The 23347-nt window shown below is 40.5% G+C and overlaps 1 long non-coding RNA gene across 1 annotated transcript; it reads left to right on the plus strand.

Annotated features, from left to right (window-relative positions):
* The first annotated feature begins 2044 nt into the window (after positions 1–2044).
* LOC107649583 (uncharacterized) lies at positions 2045–13043 on the plus strand. Its single transcript, XR_001623464.2, has 3 exons — positions 2045–2425; positions 7532–7594; positions 11102–13043. It is a non-coding gene; the product is annotated as an uncharacterized LOC107649583 (long non-coding RNA).
* Positions 13044–23347: the final 10304 nt, after the last annotated feature.

The raw sequence follows: 23347 nt of genomic DNA on the forward strand, positions 1-23347 counted from the left end.
GAGAATTTGTTTTCACATTTAGAGCTGGGTGTACATCTAGGTTGGGTTTGGGGTGGGAGGAGAAAAGAGGTTCAAGAATGCCTTTATAGAAAAGGTGACTCCTGAAAGAGATCTCCAAAGAAGGGAAGGGACTTTAGGGCATAGCACAGTGCCCAGCACATAGTAAATACTTAATAAATGTTGATTGGCTGCTTGACTTCCACAGAGAGGGAAGCTCATTTTTCTGGCTTTGGAGAGGTCATGAGCCAAGACATGGAAAGACAAGACAAGAAGGGGAGACAGGGGAGAGCCCAGAGAGTGTGACGTAGTTATTATAAGATATTAGTAGGCAGGCTGGAGAAATAATATGAAGTTTTGAAAGCCTGGATCTGGAGCTTATCCTTTTTTCAATATGCAGTTTCTTATGGATATTCAGTTGTTACAGTCATGTTCGACTCTTTGTGACCCTATCTGGGGTCTTCTTGGCAAAGATACTGGAGTGGTTGGCCATTTATTTCTTTAGCCCATTTGACAGATAAGGAAACTGGGATAAATAGTTCAGGGTTACTTAGCTGGTAAATATCTAAGGCTAGATTTGAACCCCAGTTCTCCCAACTCCAGGCCTGGCACTCTCTCCACTGGGCAAACTAGTTGCTCCTTAACAAATTCTTGTTTAGGCTTGGCCCTGACAAAGAGATGAAAAAAATATACCTTCCTCCATTCCTCCTTCCCTCTTTTTTTTCAGAATTGGGGGCCCAAGGTTGTAGAGCATAGAATAAGCTATTAGATTCAATTGTATTGGTTTATCTCAATGAAATGCTTTTCTTCCCTTCTCTCCTTTTATCATAATGATGATTTTTATTTTTTAGAATCCTTACCTTCAGCCTTAGATTCAATACTGTGTATTGGTTCTAAGACTTCAGAAGAGTGGTAAGGGCTAGGCAATGAGGGTTAAGTGACTTGCCCAGGATCACACACCTAGGAAGATTCTGAAGCTAGATTTGAACCTAGGACCTCCCATCTCTAGGACTGGCTCTCAATCTACTGTGCTACCCAGCTGCCCCCTCTCATTATTATTTTTATTTATTTTCTTTTCCTTTTTACAAATTAGAATATTTTCCCATGGTTACATGATTCATGATCTTTCCCACCCCTTTTCCCTCCCTGATCCCGGAGCTGACAAGCAGTTCCACTGGGTTATACAAGTATCATTGTTCAAAACCTATTTCCATATTATTCATATTTGCAGTAGAGCGATCATTTAACACCAAAACACTTCATGATTTTTTTTTAAAGGAAATGTCTCTGCGCAGGGGACAAATCTATTTGGAAATTGTTGTTCTTGCTATTGTCTGGTCCTTTGTTTTTGAAGAGGACCAGTGACATCACGGGATAATGTCTTGGCTTGTGCAGGAATTGAATTTAAGCAAGGAAACAAAGATTAAATAAAAACAAAAGAGACCAGTCAAAATGAATGATAAGAGAAATGAAGCGGAAAACATCAGTTTTAAAAATGGAATTCCATTGAACATTTGAGAAAAAGGTAAACTCTTTTTGGTTCCAAGGTTTACTCTTACTTGAGTGTCTACATCTCAGCAGGCTGGTTTTCACTTCTTCCTAACGTGGCTAACACTAACTGCAAGGGTAGCTAAGATTTGATCCGAATGCTACCTGCCCACAGAAAAGACTGAACCAACATAGAAGCTGCCCCAGTTTATCTTCCATGCCCTAAGCTTCTGTTCTCTTCCCTCCTTCAGACTGCATGTGGCCTCGCTTTCCTCCTTTATTTGGCCATTAATCACAGGGAAAGGTCCCCTCGTGGGGGAGGGTGCAGATTAGTCTTGTAAAGCCTGCACCTCATTAATAATCTGGGAATAAGACTTTTTTCCTGGAAAGAATTTCAGGCAAAAGCAATTGAAGCCATAGGCATTTATTAAAGAAAGGGAGAGCCTGTGTGTGTGTGTGCCCCCTCACAAATGAATGGAAAACATGATTCAGTCCTTAAAAGGACTTTACAATTTAAGGGGTAGGTTTAGGGAGGGGGGGGGGGGCAGGAAACATTAAATAATAGTCAAGGCAACAATCCAAGAGATGTCACAAAGCTGTCCAAGCTTAAGTGCCAAATGTGTGTAGAGGATGACTGCTGGGAGAGTCCATAGGAAAAAGAAATCTCTTCTAGGTGTGTGGTGCTCCGAGAAGGCTGGAGAGGGGAGCGGCTTCGACAAGGGTGGTAGGGAATTCATTGTTTGGTGGCATAGTCCGTAGAGCTGACCTTGGGGCCAGGAGGCTCCCGTTGAATCCTACACGTGTGTTTTCATTAGCAGAAAGAACTCTCGGGTTAGGGAACTCCTTTTATTATACGTGTTGGCACCTTCTTTGCACTTTTTAAGTTGGCTCGAGAACTGAGAAGACTGACTTTCCCAGGGTCAACCAGTATGTATCAAAGGTAGGATTTGAACCCAGACCTTATGATTGCAAGGGATGGCTCTCCCTACATTCTTATCACATCACACACTGCCTCTCACATGTGAACTTTTATTTGTTGGAGTCATCATCCCCTGGAACTCTCTCCTTTATGCAGTTTTTTTAAACTCTTACTTTTTTTTTTAATTTAAAATTCTTAATTAATTTAGAATATTTTTCCATTGTTACATGATTCATGTTCTTTCCCTCCTCTCCTCCCCTTCTCCCCCCTCCCTGTAGCTGATGTGCAATTCCACGGGGTTTTATCTGTGTCATTAAGACCTATTTCCATATTATTGATAATTGCACTAGGGTGATCCTTTAGAGCAGCAGCTTTCAACCTCTCAATTTGTAGCAATGAGAATACATCATGCATATCAGGTATTTACATTCCAAATCATAACTGCAGCAAAATGACAGTTTTGAAGTAGCCACCAAAATAATCTTTTGGTTTGGGGTCTCTGCAACATGAGGAACTGCATTGTGGGGTCATGGCATTAGAAAGGTTGAGAACCGCTGCTTTAGAGTCTACATCCCCAATCATACCCCCATCAACCCATATGAGCAGGCAGTTGTTTTTCTTCTGTAAAACTCTTACTTTCTTGTCTTCATTAATCTGAAGGGTAAGGGCTGGGCAAATGGAGTTGAGTGACTTGCCCAGGGTCATACAGCTGGGAAGTATAAGACTAGATTTGAATCCAGGTCACTCTATATTCACTCTGCCACTTAGCTAGCTACCCCCTTCCCCTTTATGTATTAAAGCCAGTCTCTGGGTGCCATATTTATCAGACTTCAATCTAATTGACTTCTGGAATTCAGTGTTTCCTCTACTCTCCTAACAAGGCTGAAAATTGAAGCCACTTACACTCAACTGAACGAGGGAATTGGATGGAATCTGTTCTCGAAGTCAAGGGAACTGGAGACTGATTGATTCTGGGGACTGGGAGCTGTGCCCCTCACCAGGGGAATGGAATGGCAGGACTGGGGACTGCCTGATCCAGCTCCGGGTGGCTGGTGGAACCTTACAAGCTAGATAGCTTAGTATCATTTCTAAAACAGAGAAGTGGTAAGGGCAAGGCAATGGGGGTTAAGTGACTTGCTCAGCGTTGTTCAGCTAAGAAGCGTCTGAGGCTAGATTTGATCCCAGGACCTCCTGACTCCAGGCCCAGTGCCTTATTTATTGTGCTCCCAGAATCAATGGGGTCTTAGGAAAAATCATTCTGACTGATCAGTGTTGGGACAGAACTCTCTCCTTAGGGGCATCTGCTGAGGGAGGGATATTACTCTCTAAAATAAGACACAGATCACTTTGACAAGGGGGGAAAGGGGTGGGAAGAAGGAAAGTGACCTGGGAGTAATGAGGAGCCAGGGTGGTCTGAGGAAAATCTGAGGAGGAAGGAAGCAGTTTTGGTTTTTTTGTTTTGTTTGTTTTGTTTTCCAGTCTTGTTTGGTCTCCTGCATCAGAGTTATCCTTAAGGTCCAATTTAAAATTTAAAATTAAGTTAAATTTTAAATTACATTAAAATCTATGACGATATTAGTGTAGGGGAACCTCCATTATGGCAATTCTCTATGATCTGTGCAAGTTCAGATAATTATAACTTTTTAGCCTTAGGCTGTCTGTGGCACCAACTTGCTCATGATCACACAGCTAATATGGAACAAAGGCAGGGCTGATACCCAGCAAGACCTGGTCTACTGTGACCTCTGGTCCAAAGAATTGGGGAAAATAGACTCACCCAACATTAAATCTGAAAGCGACTCTTGGAAACCATAGGATCATAGATTGAGAGCTGGAAGGAATCAGAAGGGCCATCAAGCCAAACTCTTCCTTTTAAAGATCAGGAAACAAACCCAAGGATGTTAGTTAAAGATTTTGCTCCTGGGCAAACAGCTGGTAATGGGATTTGAACCCAGATAGTATCAGTTGGTTCAAATTGTCAGATGAGAGACTTTTTTAAATCTAAGAAGACCAAGTGACTTTTGCCCATCATTCCCTGGTCTCCAACTTTGGGGAGCTCATGTTTCTGTAGCAGAGTAATTCAGGCAGGATTATAGACAAGGGAGGAGTTAGATGATCCCTTCCTCCAAAGACTAGCACTGGAAAAAAAACCCCGAGCTTTATCCCAGAACCCTCCTTCACCACCACCCCCACCTTCCAAGGTGATCAGGGCAAAGCTAGGTCCAGCTCCTCCATTTTTCCTGGAGTTTCCCTTTCTCCACACACCCCTCAGTCTGTTGCTCTTTTATGATGCTTATCACTGCCCCACCCCTACATCTCACCTCCTTTTCTTTTTCTTTTCTTTTCAAGGCTGGTCCTTGATGCTAATTTTTGACCTGATTCCATTTGGATAACAACAAAAAGGGGAAGGAAAATGTGAATAACCACTTTCACCTCCAGCCAAGGCCAGTTCTCAACCCTTTTCCAGTGTCCAGTATACTGATCCTATTGCACTCCTTACCCCCATCAGCTCCCAGTGTTTCCTGCCCTCCTTTCCAGAGTGTTCTTTGCTCCTTTCCATCTGGGCTTCACTGTTTCTGTTGCCTATATTTAAGGAAAATGGGGGCACTGAGGTGCATTAAAAGTACATAAAAGACCTGGTTTGCTCAAGGAAAATTCCTCCATGATGGACCAGGTAGGTTGAGACTGCTTGGATCTGAAATAATTGGGGCTGGTTGCAACAGCACTTTTGCTTGGGAATCCAGGAGAGTCAGAAGAAGGCTGGTGGGTCTTGGACTTAACTGTTCTATAAGGCAAGAAGAACATGTACCAGATGAGGAGAGTTAGTATATATGTATACTAATATATATAAATATATGGGATTCAGGCAGAGGCCAGGAGGAAGCTTTTCAGTGCAGATGCCTCATAGGATTTATCTTTGTTTATATTATTCTAGTGCACAGAGGTGTCCACCAGATTATGGGAGAATTAGCCCCTCCTCATTTTACAGAGGAGAATCCAAGGCTGACAGGCCAACTCATTGGGGTTACTTATCCAGGTATTCCTGGATATTCCAACCTAGGTCTGCTGATTCCAAACCCAGCACCTTTTTCACTCTATAATGCTTCCCTACCCCCACTTCATCCTGGCCATTACTCTCATCCTTATGGACAGAGAAACTGAGGCCCAAAGAAATTAGGTGACTCGTTCAAGATGATACAACTATTAAGTAGTGGAGTATGGATTGGAATGTAGGTCTGTCTGACACCAAAGCCCTTTTCTATTTGATCACACTGTCTCTTTGCTGTCAAGGACTATAGCTTGTGTTGTTTGTTTTTTGGGGGTGAGGGGGATTAATGCAAACTTTATATATAAAAGACACTTACATTAGCTTTATTGTCCCTTATGTCTATACTGAATGGACCTTTAGGGTTACTGATCCCACACCAGTATTAATAAAGGAAGACATGAGAACAGGCTGATCCTTTGCAGAGATGAATTATAACAGCTAAGCTCCCATTGATGAAGAAGGGGTGCCTCAGTACTTCAGGCTTGGACTTAGCCTGATAACCTATGTGCTAATGGATAATTGTTTGCTCCTTGGCATGTAGGGATGGGGAGAAGGTAGCCAAAATTTAGCAGTTATTGTCTTACCTACTTGTCATCACTCCCTATCAGTAACAGCAAAATATCAAGAACCTACTGTGGGTTTGATGGGGTCATGGATTAGAGAGTAACGATAAGCCATCATAACGATGCTGAAACTTTTTTTTACAGCGATCTGTTTGAATTGAAAGACTCCCTCCCCCAACATCCTCATTTTGTACATGAGTCTGAACATCACAGCATTCAGAGTTGCAAAGCACCCCTCAGCTGTGCTACTTCTGACTTGACCAAAATTTTGTTATTTATTTTATGTATAGGAGACAGAGAAGGAGCTTGGGGTCTCATTGGCATGGGGAATTCCTAGATGAGAGTATTCTCTTTCCCAGTGCAAGTTGACACCTCTAGCCTTAGAGAATTGCCCAGAGATCAGAGAAATTAAGCCACTTGCTGGGGTCACACAAACTCATATGTGGCAGAGGCAGAATTTGAACCCACCCAGACATTTCTGATTGTGAGGCCAGCTCTTTAAGAAACTATGCAGAAGGGTAGCTAAGTAGCATACAGTGGGTAGAGCACCTGTAGTTTTGAGGATATGGGTTCAAATCTGACCTCAGAAACCTCCTGACTGTAACCCAGGACAAGTCACTTAACACTCTATTGCCTAGCCCAGTGATAGCAAACTTATGGCATGGGTGCCAAAGATAGCACACAGAGTGATCTCTGTGGGCATATGGCTGCCCCCCAGGCTCTAAAAGGTTCACCATCACTGGACTAGCCCTTACTGCTCTTTTGCCTTTGAATCAATACTTAATATCCACTCTCAGACAGAAGGGAAAGGTTTTATTTTTTGTTTTGATTTGTTCCTTAAGAAAGTATGTATGAGCAATGCAATGCTCTAGAACAATTCTGAGGGACTCATGAGAAAGAACGCTATCCACATCCAGAGAAAGAACTGTGGGAGTAGAAACACAGAAGAAAAGCAACTGCTTGATCACATGGGTGATTGGGGATGTAGACTAAACAATCACCCTGGTTCAATTATCAATAATAAGGAAATGGGTCTTGATCAATGACACATGTAAAACCCAGTGGGATTGTACATCAGCTATGGTGGGAGGAAGAAGGGAGGGAAAGAACATGAATCATGTAACCATGGAAAAAAATTCTGAATTAATTAATTAATTAAACATTTTTCAATTAAAAAAAAAAAGACAGATGCATGGCTGCTTTTCCATGAGGGATATTCTTATATGTGTTGTTTTCTCTTCATAAAGGCAAAGAAGGACTCTTTCATTTTTGTCTTTGTATCTCCAATGCCTGAAGCTGGCCCCATAGCAGGCTTGTGGATAAAAAACAGGCCTTCAGAGTTTGAAGACAGACGGCTGTCCCTTCTTTTCTCTGGAAAGCCTGGAGAGGTGACCTTGCCCAATAGCACATAACTAGTTAGTGGCAGGCCTTACAAGAGGCATTATAAACCAGTTCTCCAAGTTTCCAGCTTTCCAGTTTTCTTATACCCTTTCCAATTTTCATTACACTTTCCAGGCTCCTCTTCAGGGAGGAGATGACCAGAAGAAGGGAACAAGCATTTAAGCACTCTGCTAAAAGGTAAGTGGGGGGTTTTTTAGATGTCATTTTTATTTTATTTTTTAAAAAACATTTTCCTATGGTTACATGACTCAAGTTCTCTCCCTTCCCACCTCCCTCCCCTTTCCTGGAGCTGACAAGCAATTCCCCTGGGTTAGACATGTGTTACCACTCAGAAGCCATTTCCATATTATTCATTTTTTCAAACAGTAATCTAAACACTAAGTGTTTTGCAAATATTCTCTCATTTGATGAGAAATCTTTCCTTCTGATACACAACCTCCACACGGCCACCCTGCCCACCCCAAGCACATGCTCATTTAAGACCGTGGCATGGAAGGCATTCTGTAGGGAACTCAACCAGCTCGGCCCTTGGAAGCCCCAACTTGGCTCCAAACTGCTCTAAAGATGGCAGTTTGGGACACTGGCAGCCACTCACGCTGGAGCTCCTCCCAGGGAGCTTCTGGGGAAAGAGAAACTCTAGAAGCTGATTTTACTTTCACTTTCCTGTTGAGTCTCTGGCAATCAGGAATTGCTTAGTTTACTTAAGACTTGCCACATTTCTTGTTACTGGTTTCTCTTCTAGCCCCTCCCCCAACTGGGGCTCTTCCCAATTTGGGGCTTAACATGATTCAGTACATGTATTGCCTGGGACCCTCCCCCTCCCCAACTGGGGCTCTTCCCAAATTTGGGGGTTAACAATTCACACCATGCACTCCCTCCCTCCCCCCCAACTGGGGCTCTTCCCTAATTTGGGGGTTAACAATTCACACCATGCACTCCCTCCCTCCCCCCCAACTGGGGCTCTTCCCTAATTTGGGGGTTAACAATTCACACCATGCATTCCCTCCCTCCCCCCCAAATTTGGAGGTTAACACAATTCACACAATGCACTTCCCCCCCCCAATTGGGGCTCTTCCCAAATTTGGGGGTTAACAATTCACACCATGTACTCCCTCCCTACCCCCCAACGGGAGCTCTTCCCAATTTGGGGTTGTTTAACATAATTCATAACATGCACAGACTGAGAGTCACCCCCACCCCCACCCAACTGGAGCTCTTCCCAATTTGGGGGTTGATACTATTCACACCATTCACTGACTGCTAATATGAGATTTTTTTAATTTAAAAATTTTTAATGTTTATTTTTTTTTACTAATGACATATATTAATAAATTTCCACCTAAGTTTTCACAAAGTTCTACAATACAAATTGTCTCCCTCCCTCCATCCTTCCCCCCTCCCAGAGCCAGCAAGCAGTTCAGTCTAGATTAAACATGTGTTATCAGACCAAACATTTCCATAATATGAAGATTTTAGACCATCAACCAACAACAGATCAACCAATCCACAAGTCCTTATGGAGTGTCTGTCATGTGACAGGCACTGCCATTGAGACTGAGGCAAAACTGAGTCCTGCCTCCCTTGAGGAACGTACATTCTATCAATGGACCTCGAGACCGTCTCACGATTAGACTGTAGTGAGATCCTGAAGAAATTATGGCCCAGCAAGTTAAAATGGTTCCGCCCAAGGTTATGGAACAATTGAGGGGTGGAGTTGGAAGCAGACCAACAACAGTAATTCCTGTTTGTGACATTTTTATGTTTAAGCACTTTGCTGGGAGTTGGTAGTACAATGATTATTGCCCTCATTTTAGAGGGAAGGGAACTAATTAAAGCTTGGAGAGGTTAAATAAATGATATTGGAGAAGGGGGCAGGGAGTTACACCTAGCCAGTAAGGATTAGAGTCAGGTTTTGAACCTCAATGCTTCCATGTTCTTTCTGAAATAGGAATAGAAATGAGAGATGGACCTTAAAGATCAGTATTAGTCCAATTCCCTCAGTTTGCAGATGGAGATATTGAAGGGGCAGCTGGGTGGCATGAAGGATAGAATGTCAGGCTTGGAGTCAGGAGGGACTCAGGGTCAAATCTGGTCTCAGCTGCTTCTGAGCTATGTGACCCTAGGCAAGTCACTTAAACTCATTTGCCTAGTCCTTGTCCTCTCTTAGAGAGTCCTTGTCCTTCTCTCTTGTTATAAAGACAGAAAATAAGGATTTAAAGGAAAAAAAAAAGATATGAAGGTCCAGAGAGAGGCCCTAGGGTAAATCTAATTGACTAATAACATACTAAAGTCTTCTAACCCTCAGTTCAATGTTGTTTCCAAAAGAAACATGGTAGAACAGAATAAAGCTTTATTCTAAGAGTTTTAAACCTTTTATTACATCATAGATCTCCATGACAATCAACTTGATGAAATCTAGGGACCCTTTAGAACTATGTTTTGAAATGTACAAAATAAAATACATAGGAAGACAGCGAAAATATATAATTTATATGTTATGATATTAAATAATAATATACAAGTTTAATGAAACAGTTATCCAGGGCTCTGTAGGTAGCACAATAGATAGAGCACCAGGCCTGGAGTCAGGTGGATGTTGGTTCAAATCTGACCTCTGACACTTCTTAGCTGTGTGATCCCAGGCAAGTCACTAAATCCCATTAGGAATATATATATAGTATTGATTCTAAGACTGAAGGAAAAGGTTTTTTAAAAAAGTAATACTTATCTAAAATGCTTTTAAAAAATAAACTCTCAGAATTCATATAAAATCCTCTTCTTTATACCAAACATGTTAAGTCTGTTTGGGTTTAGAGGAGACAAGAGGGGTAGGTCTCCTTCCTTTCCCCTTTTACTATGGCTCAATGCAGCTATAAAGGACTTGGCATGTAAGGGCAGGTTGCAAAGGGAAAGATGGAACTGTGAAAGAAGAGATAATTGACAGTAAAGACTATTGGTATCTGAGGATGCTGGGATCCATTAATTGGGATGTTCTGATCAAGACTAGTCTTATAAAAGTGGCAGAGGTACCCCATATGGGGCCAAGAAGAATAGGTTAGTATATATCTGAGAATGAGAATTGGGGGGGTCAAGTGGGGACTGGGGCAAATTATACCATTAAGGGGTAAAGGTATTATTGGTTTGTGAGCAGAAGGTTGTGAGCATCCCTTTGGGGAGAATTGCTCCTCTCCTTTCCCTCTGTCCTAGGGTGGCACTCTGAGACAAAGCCCCGTTTAGCAGAGTTATGGCTCTGGGTGGAGTTAGAATGGGAAGAAGAATGTTTATATGGTTTAGTTTAAGCTACTATTTTAATTAAAAATTAAAATATCTACATAGTTATTAATTTTCATAAGGTTTATTAATAGAAAAGGTAGATCAGCATAGATTTAAATCTCATTCTTACTCTAAGTTCTCAGACCACATGTAGCCTAGCCTCCATTAACCTTTCTCTCCCCTGTTACCTGCCTGCTCTCTCCCAGAGTCAATGCCACCCACCCCAAATGAGCTCTGCTCCCTTTCTTTTATTGATGTTCAGGACATTCACAGGTGCAAACCCTGGTGCAACTGTGGTATTTGAAAAATTTTAATGGACAGGTCAGCAACCCAGGAGGGGGAGGGGATAAGATCTCTTCAGCACACTACCCTGAACCACCTCCCATTTCATTCCCCCTTTCTATTTCCCAGGTTGAAAGAATCTTGAAACCATTGACAATTCAGAGTTCCTTATTAAAATATAGATATCTTCATTGCAAGAAACACATAAAGAGGTCATCTGGGCAGAGACTCCTGAAGGAAGCAGCCAGCAGAAAGCTTGATAACTATTTAAAGGGACACTGAAGGGCAGGAAGGGACCATTTGGCCAGTGGCTGCCATGGTTCTGGGGGCTGATTGATTCTATGTCAGTCCTGATGCAAAAGTCTGACAGATGGAGCCAGGTATATTTGTGTATCCTAGGCAACTAAGCATCATTTAAAGGTGCCGTGTTTCCCCCCACTCACCAGGTTCCAGCTGGTGTGGTGCTGTATTGGAGGCTTGGAGATTTTTCTGTGACACAAACAGTTTAAACCAGATTCATCATAAAATCAATCTTCCATAGAAAGTGATTTCAAGGAACTTGGAAGACTTGGAGGAAGTAGTAAAGTGAGCAGAACCAGGAGAATATTACGCAGTAAGAGCAAAAAAGTACAATGATCAACTGTGAATGGCTTAACTATTATCAGCAAGGCAAGAATCCAGGACAACTCCAAGGGACTCATGATGGAAAAGGATATCTACCATCATAGAAGGAACTGATGGAGTCTGAATGCAGATTCAGAAATGAAAGAAAATGAAAGCATACAATTCTTAAAAAAAAAAATTACCTGTTGTCTTAGTATCAAGGGCAAGGGCTAAGCAAATAGGGTTAAGTGAATTACCCAGGGTCACACAGCTAAGAAGGGTTGGAGTTAGGATTTGAACCCAGGTCGTCCCAACTCCAGAAACTGGTGCTCTAACTGTCCCAAAGCATACCATTCTTCACTTTATTTCCTCCATGGATTTTGCTCTAGTATAATTGATTTTGTGTCTTTTTCACATGATAAACGTGGAATTATATGACAACACAGGGTACAATCTACATCGTATTACCTGCCATCTCAAGATGGAGCAAAGGGGTGGGAGGAAGGGAGAGGACATGGATTGCAAAATGTCAGAAAAGGATTATTAAGATTGTGTCGACATGTAATCTGAAAAAATAAAAACAAAATCAAACAAAACAGAAAGTGGTTTCATTTTTCTCCATTGCAGGCCAAGCGTCTCATGCACCCATGAAGGTAAGGCACTTCTGGGGGGGAGGGATGGCTTCTGGTCCTCAAACTATTCATTTCCCAGGTTCATGATATAGCCAGGAAATATTCCAGCCTGGACCCCTAGGCTTCCCTGTAAACTCATAGAATTCATTGTGGAGTTGGTTTCCCAACTAGAACCCATCTGAACTGGTCTTGGCTCCACGGTGGAGAGATCACTTTTCTGGGAGTCAAGAGAACTGGGTTATGTGACAACGGGTAAATGACTTCACTTTTCTGGATTTCTTTTTTCTCACCTAAAAAAAACAAGACAATGATACCTGCCTGCCTGACCTCATAGAGTTGTTGCCAAGATTATATGAGATAATGTGTGGGAGCATGCTTTTCAAAACAAAGTCTTGTGGGTTGTTCAAAAGGCTCTATGTACTTCAGAGTGGTCTTCTCCAAGAGGAGATGGGCATCAGCCACTTGGCTCTAATCAAATGAAAGTAGAGGTAATAATAGCAAACGAAGCCCATTGCCTCGTTGTTTGGTATCCCCTTCTCTTATCCAAGTTTGAGGCAAGTAGAACACAAGGAAGGGAGGAAGTGGAAGAAGCCATCTCCCAGGTCAAGATAGATCTCAGAGTGTTCGCCTTGCAAGGCAGAGTTTTGGTCTGCTCCCAGATTTGCCCATTCATTCCCTCTGCTTTCTTAGATGTGCAGTTAGCTAATCTTCTTGTTTTCCCTAGGTTGGGGATAATAACAGAGGGGGCAGATTAATTACCGGCTGGCTATTCCTGTTCCAAATAAATGGAGTGCTAAAAACATACGACTAGCCTTCATCCTTAGCAGGTTTGTCTCAGCCCCTTGGAATCTTGAAACATGTCTCTATGTGTCTATGTTTGTCCACCTCCTCCTCCTCTTGGGGCTTTGTGGGTAAGGCTGTGCAGAGGCTGTGGGGCAGGCAGCAGACTTTACCAAGCCCCTGACCACTCCTGCGGGCTCTGCTAGTCCACGTGGAGATACTAGGTCACCTGGGGCTGCAGCTAAGAGTGTGAGCAGGCTAGGGAACACATTGTTGTGCTCTCCTGCCATTTAACAGGTTCCAGCTAAATCTGTCTGGAAGAAGGAGTTTGATCTCCATACAGCAAGTACTTTTTTGTTGCTTGCAGGCTGTGTGCATGGGCCCATCTGGATTATTAAATCATTTGCTCAGGGCCATTGACTCCTTTTCATCTTTATCTCAGACTGCAGCTGCTGAGCCCAGCAACTTTTGTGCCCATATATCTTTTGTGAAATTTCAGCTTCTCCAGGGTCATAAATTGCCCCGCCATGTTTCCTTGGTGCTGGGGGCACCCGGGGACAGAAATCACTTTGAGAATTCTTTAGGCATGAACATTCCATCACTGGAAGGGAGGAGAGGGAAAGATCTCATTCATATTTAGTCAGATCTAGTTGAGGAAGGGAAGGAAGACAGGAGTAAGCATTTATTAAGCTCCTACTATAGGCCAGGCACTGAGCTAAATGTTTTTTATAAAAAGCATCTCAATTGATCTTCACAGAAACCCTTCTAGACAAGTAGGCTTATCCCTATTTTATAGTTGAGGAAATTAAGGAGATTGATCTATAGGACATGCCTATCTTTCTGCCTGGAGGATAAGCACCCAAATAAGAAAGGTCCAAGGCAGAACTAGGAAGCAAACCAACATATTTTCTTTCTCTAATGTGCCCCATGGGGATGTCAGGAGCTCAGTGTGGGAGCTGGTGAATCTGTCATACTTAAGTATAAAATCACACTTGACCAATCATGACCACAATCAGAAATAGTGTGCACAAGGAATGGAAATCAACACTTTGCTGGCTGCATCCAATGGATTGGCTGGTCTATACTTTCATTAGTCATTTAAGACAGCATTAAGTCATCCTCTCAAATTGTTGTTTTTTTCTAAAATCAGATTATATGCTCCTTGAGAGCAAGGACCATGTTTCCCATTTGTTTTGTATCTCCCATGATACCTGGCATGGTTTTGAACTTTAAAAAATCTAAGAAGGGAGAAAGAAAAAGAAAGAGAAAGGAAGAAAGAAAGAAAGGAAGGAAAGAAAGAAAGAAAGAAAGAAAGAAAGAAAGAAAGAAAGAAAGAAAGAAAGAAAGAAAGAAAGAAAGAAAGAAAGAAAGAAAGAAAGAAAGAAAGAAAGAAAGAAAGAAAGAAAGAAAGAAAGAAAGAAAGAAAGAAAGAAAGAAAGAAAGAAAGAAGGGAGGGAGGGAGGGAGGGAGGGAGGGAGGGAGGAAGAAGAGAAAGAAGAAAAAAGAAGAAAAAAAGAAAGAAAATAAAGAAAAGAAGGAAGGAAGGAAGGAAAGAAGAAAGAAAGAAAAACTAGGAGTCAGAAAAGCTAGATCCTACACAGTTTCACACAGTTGTGTGATCTTGGGCAGAATACTTCATTTCTTTGGACTTCTTTTTTTTTCTTCCTATTTTTGTAAGTGGGGGTTGGTGCCTTCATTCCAGTTGTGAAGTTCTATATTTCTCAAATGTCTATTGTCAGGGGTAGAACAGGGAGCTAGCTGCACTTGAGTTTGGTTACTTGGGACAACAACAGGAACCCACCCTGGCTGCTGGTCAGCAAGACAAATAAATAGATGTGGCCAACAGGCAGCACACCATGACAACTGACCACTTGAGGCTAGAGCGGGGACTACCCAAGACAAAGAATCTCAGTTCCAGCAAATATAGAGAGTAAGGTGACCTTCGGAGAGTATTCTGTATTTGTCTTTCTTATAATGCAAGGTAATACTGTTGGGCCTGCACAAAATGAAGATTAGAAAAATGAAAAGGCTGGAGGCATATCTCCTTTATCCCTCCATTTTCAGGTACAATGAAGTATTCCTGGAAAGATTGGGAGGTACTAGAAATTAAAAAAAAACAAAACAAGAGAAAGAGGATCTAAAGAAGTAGGCAGATGATCCAGCCATAGCACTGCTGGGTTTGTACCCCAAAGAGATAATAAGGAAAAAGACTTGTACAAGAATTTTCATAGCTACACTCTTTGTGGTGGCCAAAAATTGGAAAACGAGGGGATGCCCTTCAATTGGGGAATGGCTGAACAAATTGTGGTATATGTTGGTGATGGAATACTATTGTGCTCAAAGGAATAGTAAAGTGGAGGAATTCCATGGGGACTGGAACAACCTCCAGGAATTGATGCACAGTGAGAGGAGCAGAACCAGGAGAACATTGTACACAGAGACTAATACACTGTAGCATGACCGAATGTATCAGACTTTTCTACTAATAGCAATGTAATGACCCAGGACAATCCAGAGGGACTTATGAAATACATCCAGAGAAAGAACTGTGGGAACAGAAACCCAGAAGAAAAACATGATTGATCACATGGTTCAATGGGGATATGATTGGGGATTTGGGCTTTAAAAGATCACTCTATTGCAAATATTAATAATATAGAAATAGGTTTTGAACAATGATACATGTGTAACCCAGTGGAATTGCTCGTCAGCTCTGGGTGGGAAGAGGAGGGAAAGATCATGACTCATGTAACCATGGAAAAATATTCTTAATTAATTAATTAAAAAAAGAAGTAGGCAGAGAATCTGAACCTAAGTCAGGAGTCTGGAGGGTGAAAGCAAAGGAAAGAGAGGATCACTAAATATATGTTGTTCAGTTGTTGCAGTTGTGTCTGATTCTGTGACTCCATTTGGAGTCTTCTTGGCAAAGATATTTGGTTTGCCATTTCCTTCCCCAGATGAAGAAACTGAGACAAATTGGGTAAAATGACTTGTCCAGCGTCACACAGCTAGCTAGTAAGTATCTGAAGCCAGATTTGAATTTAGGAAGAGTCTTTCTGACTCCAAGTCTGATGTTCTATACACTGTACTTCCTGGTTTCCCTACTAAATACATAGAGCTAAATAAAAAATCTGAAGCTCCTTTCATAGATTAGGGAGCTCTGTACCCTTCTTATACTTTAGGGAATGACAATGGGGCTCAGTGAGAGGCACAAGAAAAGTGTCCACCCATTTGATGACTCCCAGTTTGAGGTAACGAGGCAGATTATTCAATGACAATGCCAACCTTGTAGAGTAAATGGATTCAGTGGGGACATGAATCTTGGCATATATCAAAAAGCATCTGCAGACTGTCAAATCACTCCTCACTTCTGCTAATGTGATGGGAATCAGGGAAACCTACAAACATTGAAAGGGATCACAAATTCCTGGGAAAGACATTAAAAACTTTAGAGGTACAAGCCTGAGGCTACTGATTGAAGATAAGGAACTTCAGAAGAAAAAGGCCGACAGCAAGTTTAAAATGAATGTATTTAAGAAGAAGATTTGGATTTGTTAACCATAATTTAAAATATAGAAATATTGAGTTCTTGGTCAGGATTGGAGTGCAATCAACAGAGGTCTATCAACATTTATTTAGTCTTGCAGAACTGATTAAAAAGGCTTTAAAATAAAAAAAGGAGGTGGGCTTAGAGGAGAATACTGCCTTCATAAGTCTGCCAAACTAGATAGCGAAGATAATAGTAGCTATGATATAGGAAGAATAGCAGAAGAGAAGTCCAGTAATTTATAGGACCTATAATCCAAGAAGGGAACTAGCAATAAAAGCCATTGCCTCAGCTGTATATGCACAAGGTAATAAATAGGATGAACTAGAACTCCTTATGTAAGGAAGCAAATTGTGCCTCACATATCAATGAGAATTAGTGAGAGGGGACTTATAGTAGCTGTAATAAGTCTTTAGAAGTGTGAATAAGACTTGTAAGGAACAACATAGATAAAAGAGAAATGTGTGTGAGATAGTCCTTTATATTAAGAATATTAATAATGTTAGGAAGCAGAAGAACCATTAGTTGGAAAGCAAAGATCATTCAAAGGAGAAACAGGTGATATTGTCATGGGCATATACAACAGACCACCTAGTCAGATGAAGAAAATAGATGAAAAGTTTGGGAAACCGATTATGAACCTAGGACAGAGGTATGAGGTATTTGTGATGAAATATTTAAACTATCTGCAAGCCTGTTAAAACTTGTTGTCTCTCTGTCTTTCTGACTCTGCAGAAAGCAAAACAACACATCAATTCTTGGTTTTCCTCAATGATAACTTTGTTCTTTAAAATTTGGAAGATCCACAACAAAGGAGCTTCTGTTCTGAATCTCATTTTTACTGACAAGGAAGAAGTGGTGGTTGACATTGGGGCAGTGACCACTTCATCATTTTACTTGTGATAGAGAAGGAGAGAAGTTGTGAAAGTCTAACATGCAACCTAGATTTTTGAAAGAACAATTTTAAACAGCTTTAGAAAAGGAATAATTGGATCCTATAGGCTAAACTTCTCTAGGGGGAAGATGGTCCAAGAAGAATAGAAAGTTCTAAAAATTAAAATTTTGAAGACAAACAAAAGTGATTCCAATATTGTGGGAAAGTGAGAACTGCCTAAAAATATCAGTATTGGTTCACAGACATATAAATAATCAAACAACTCCGCTTCTTAAAAGGCATGTCCTCCAAACTCTCTTAAAAAAAAAAAAGCAACCCTCTATATTCATTGTCTCCAATCTCTTCACCCTCACTTTTCAACCTATTTCATATGATAAAGTCTGGTTTTTGATCTCATCACTCAACTGACACTAACCTCTACAAGATTACCTTTTTCGTGTTAAATCCAGCTCTGTAAGTCAACCTGCAGGCTGACCATTCCTATTCTCTTAGGTACTTTCTCCCACGGATTTTCAAGACACTGATCTATCCTAGCTCCTCTTCTTTCTGACTACACTACTGGTCAGTGTGCTTTGCTATCCCCCTGTACCCTTTCTTTATGATACTTTATCTCATGAGTTTGATTGTAATCTCTATGCAAATAACTCCCAGATCTATAGATCTAGTTTTAATCTCTTTCCTGAACTTTAATTCCTTTTCACTAATTGCCTATAGGACATTTCTAACTGAACATCTCAACTCTGAAACTTAACATGGAGGACCTGGATTCAAATGTGGCCTCAGATACTTCTAGCTGTGTGACCCTGGGCAAGTCATTTAGCCCCAGTTGCCTAGGCCTTGCTGCTGTTCTGTCTTAGAATTGATAATAGATGGCAGATAAAGATTAAAAAAAAAATAGAACTCATCTTTCCCCCTAAGCCTGCTTCTCCTTGATATTTTTCTATTCCTGTTGAAAGGTCCATGATTGAAAAAATCTTTTTTCAATAAACAAGCATTTATTTTCTCTCCCTCCATCTCACCCTCATTAAAAAAAAAAAAAACAACCCAAATCAACCAACCTGCAACAAAATAACAAAACAAATCCACATATTGACTGTATTTTAAAAATGTGTATCTTATTCTGCATATTTAGTCCATCAGATTTCTATCAAGATAGATGTAGACATCATTCTTCATCATCTGACCTCTGGAATCATGGTTGATTCTTATATTGATCAGAATTCTTGAGTCTTTCGAAGTTGTATGATTTTACACTATTGTCTAGTCTGTTATTCTCATGGTTCTGCTCACTCTTCATCAGTTTCATACAAATCTTTCTAAGTTTCTCTGAAATGGTTTTCCTTGTCATTTCTTACAGTACAAACACATTCTATCACATTCACATATATTCACATTTATTCAGCTATTCTTGAATCAATATTGTCAAACTGAAAAACAGAACCACCAAAGTAGTTATAGTAGAAAACGTCTTTAGTCAGGACAAGGGAGACAATGCTCATCGCCTATCACACAGAGCCCCTGCTCTGGGAACACTGTCTAAGTGTTGGTTCTGGCAGGAACTTACCTAAGGAATTACAAGGCTCCAACATATCTTTGAAAATAGAGAAATCTATTAGGAGAAACGGTTAAATGGCTGGGAGACAAGATGGAGGCTGATTCCCTGATAAGGAAGAAGAGAGAATTTATATAGTATATATTAGGAACAAGTGGGGTGTACAGAGAAGGGGGAAGAAGAATCGGAGGGGCTTGGGGGAGTGTGATGTATAGGCATAAAAGAAAGTACATACCCACGAGGGGGCAAGTTATCATATATAGATGACATGCAGTCTAACTTTTGTACTTTTGTTCACCATATTCCTGAGGTGAGCAGCCAGGCAGCTTGTCAAGTCTCTGAGATTTTCTGGGGGCATCCTATGTCCTACCACATGGGGAAAGATACCAATAATGGAAATTTCCACTGAACTAAAGAATGTGGGGTTATATTTGTACCTTAAGGAGTATAACCAAGGAGGAATGACTAACTGGTTACACAGAAACTTGGGAAAGAGGATGTAGCCAGAGGCTAGAATACTTAGGAACAGTCTAGATACTAGATAGAGAAACTAAGAAGCCAAAAGGGCACTTAGTCCTATATAAGGTGGTCAATGGGTACTTGCTGGTTTATTGCTCATTCTAGAACAATGATGGCAAATCTTTTGGAGATGGAATGCCAGGCCCTGCCCCACCCCAGATTGAGCCCTACCCCTTACCCCAGATAGGGGAGGGAGGAAGCATTCCCATTGGAATATATATATATATATATATATATATATATATATATATATATATATATATATATATATATATAAAACTATGACTTACTTATTTCTAGTTATCAATTCTTTCTCTGAAGGTAGATATACACATGTCATTCTTCAAAGAATGTTTCTGTTGTTATATATAATGTTCTCTTGGTTCTGTTGGTTTCTTGCTCTATAATTTTATGTAGATCTTTCCATGTTTTTCTAAAATTAACCTGTTTGTCATTTCATCAGAGCAGGAATGATCACATCACAATTATATGACACAACTTGTTTAGCCATTCTCTAATTGATGGACATCCCTTCAATTTCCAATTCTTTGCCACCACAAAGAGAGCTGCTAGAAATATTTTAGAACATAGAGGTTCTTTTCCTTTTTTTTTCTTGATCACCTTAAGAAATAAACCTAATAGTGGTATTGCTGAGTCAAAAAGTATATGCAGTTTTAGAACTCTTTGAGCATAAATTGCATTTTGCAGAGATTCACATTTGAAAAAGATTTTAACATCTTTTTAAGTTCCTTTGTATATATGGCAACACTCATGTTAGAGGTTTTTCAAGTACAGAATAACCAAAAATATATATTTGAACATTATCTTCCTAAAACAGGTGTGACCATGTCAGTCTCCTGCTCAGAATCCTGTGACTCCTTATTGCCTCTAGAATAAAATAAAGGCTTGTTTGTTAGTCATTTAAGGCTTTTCTCAGTTTGTTTCTAAACTACCTTTCCAGGCTTATTTCTCATTGTTCCCAATAATATCTTCTACCTTCTAGCCAAGCTGGCCTATTCTTTTACTCTCCCAATTTGACATGACAATTTATGCTTTGGGACAGCCTGACCATTGCTGCCAGGAATAGGCTCCCTCCCCATCTCCACTTCTTAGGATTCCTGACTTCCTTCAAGGCTCAACTCACATGGGAAGACTTCCTGAATTCCTCTAGTGATCATTTGTCCTGCTCAAATGACCCTGTTTCTGTGTTCCTTCAATAGAACATAAGCACTTTGGGGAGGAGGCAAGGAGAGAGAGATTATTATGCCTGGATTCATGTACTGCCTGCTATGTCTAAAGTATGAAACTGCCGGTCAGTTCATTGATCAGAAAAATGCAAGCTCTTTGAGGTTAGCGATTATTTTCCATCCTTTCCTTGTTTCACCAGTGCTTTGCAAAGTACTTACTATGTGCTTGTTGGTTTTCAGTAGACATGTACAGAAAAATGGAAATAAGTTGGACAGGCAACAGGACGAATATAAAAATTTGGCAGAGTCCCTTAAAAATAGTAAGTTCAGAATGAATCGTCTGGCAATGAAAGATAAGGACACCACCACCACAAAAAAAAAAATGGACTTTTGAAAGCTATGTTTAGAGGAAAAAGAAAGAACCAAGAAAGGCTGGTTTAAGTGGACGTCGTGATCCTAATGGAAAATGGGGGGAAGGCAGAACTACTCAACTTTTGTTTTGTTTTATTTTATTTTTTCTTTCCTCTGCCAAGAAAAATGATCTTTAATTTGAGGAAGATAAAATAAACAGGGTTAGAAGGGAGTTGAAATCCAAAACAAAAAATTGTTTTGTAAAGTAATTTAGAATTATATAGACTAAAATATTCATACCCTTTGACCCAGAGTACTAGACCCAGACTACTAGATATATTGTCTCCTCCCCACCCCCCCTTTAAAAAAAAAAAACAAACCCTTACCTTTGGTCTTAGAATCTAATTAGTTCCAAGGCACACAAATGGTAAGGACTAGGCAACTGGGGTTAAGTGACTTGCCCAGGGTCATACAGTTAGGTATAGTTATACACTCCAAAGAGCTCATTGATAAGAAGAAATCTCACATATATGCCAAAATATTTGTAGTTTTATTTTATATTGTAAATGCCCATTAGTTAGGGAATGGCTAAATACATTGTGATACATAAATGCAGTTGAATATGTGAGAATTTACTCTACTGAACCCCTCTTTCCTTTTGGGGTTGCTATTCAACCTGACCTGATTGAATTAAAACAAGATCCGAGGCTTATCTGTAGAAGGGAGATGCATGGGCACTCTGGGAGGACACCAGAAGTCTCGTGGCACCCTGGCATTTGGAAGACACTTGACTCTTATCCCATGTGACTCCTGGCATCCAGGAAACCAGACTCTGATCCAGACTGAGGTCAAGTCAGGTCAATCAGAGAGACCTAAGAAAGGGATGTATAAGTTTGGGGTGAGAAAGGAAATCTGGCTTTTTGGTTCAAAAAGGATGATGAGACTAGCAAAAGGAGGGTGAACTAAGGTTAGCTTTTGAGGAGGAGGCAAGGAGAGAGAGAAGATTATTATGCCTGTATTCATGTACTGCCTGCTACGTATAAAGCACATAGCCAATGGTCAGTTCATTGATCAGAAAATGCAAGCTCTGTGAGGGCAGTGTAGGAGGCTTGAGAAGGGAACAGCCAGCCACATGTGGCTGGTGCTTTTTCTTTCTCTGACCTGCTTTTTATTATTTAACAAATAATTATAAATCAAGATACAATCTTAAGAGAATTATAGTGCTAACAAATATTACGTGTGCTATAAAAAATGAAGAATGTGATGGATCCAAAGAAACAAGAAATGATTTATGTGAATTAATAAAGAATGAAGTAAGCAAAACCAAGAAAACAATCTGCACAATGACAAATAATATAATTGGAAGGAACAATTACTGCAACCTAATCAAAAGTGAATGTGCAGGGCAGTTAGGCCTGGAGACAGGAGGCCCTGGGTTTAAATCTGCCTCAGATATTTTCTAGCTGTGTGACCCTGGGCAAGTCACTTAACCCCCATTGCCTAGCCCTTACCGTCTTCTGCCTTGCAACCGATACATAGTTCTAGGACAGAAGGTAAGGGTTGTGTTTGTTTGTTTGTTATTTTTTTTAAGTGAATGCTACAAAATGACAGAGAACAAAACTATCCACCAACAAGAGATGAGAAGACATCTACTCCACTCCTTTGCAGAAGTGGGAGAGCCACAGGTATGGAACATTGCATATGTTTTCAGATTTTTACATACATTGATCAGGAAATCTTTAGTGAAGTGACCCCAGATCTCTGCTTGATCCTGTGCTGCTTAACATTTTTATCAATGACTTGGATAAAGACATAGATGCATTTCTTTAGAATATATTTTGAATGCTATTTACGAAACATCATCCAGTATCAAGGTAGAGAATATCTTGACAATATTTCGATGCATCAAATCTGAGAGGCACAGCCAGCATGTTGGATGATAAAACTGGGATCCCAAAAGATTCTGCTGGGTTGGAACATCGATTAAGATGGGATTTTATGGAGATGAATGTAAAGTCCCATACTTGGACTCAAAAAGTCAACTTTACAAGTACAAGCTGGAGATAACTGTTCATGGAGAAAAGATCTTGGTGTTTTAGTGGACTGAAAACTGCCCTGAAAGTTAATTCCAGCTTATCTGGGTGGAGAGCCATGTTATCCAAACAGGGAAGGAAGGAAGGAAGGAAGGAAGGAAGGAAGGAAATATTAGCATTTTACTATGTCCTGCTTGTATCACATTTGGTATATGATGCTCATTTCTGGACACTACATTTTGTAATTAAAAATTATTTTATTCTGTACTTACACAC

The sequence above is a fragment of the Monodelphis domestica genome, chromosome 7 (assembly GCF_027887165.1).
Source record: "Monodelphis domestica isolate mMonDom1 chromosome 7, mMonDom1.pri, whole genome shotgun sequence".
In the NCBI taxonomy this organism is placed as follows: Eukaryota; Metazoa; Chordata; class Mammalia; order Didelphimorphia; family Didelphidae; genus Monodelphis; species Monodelphis domestica.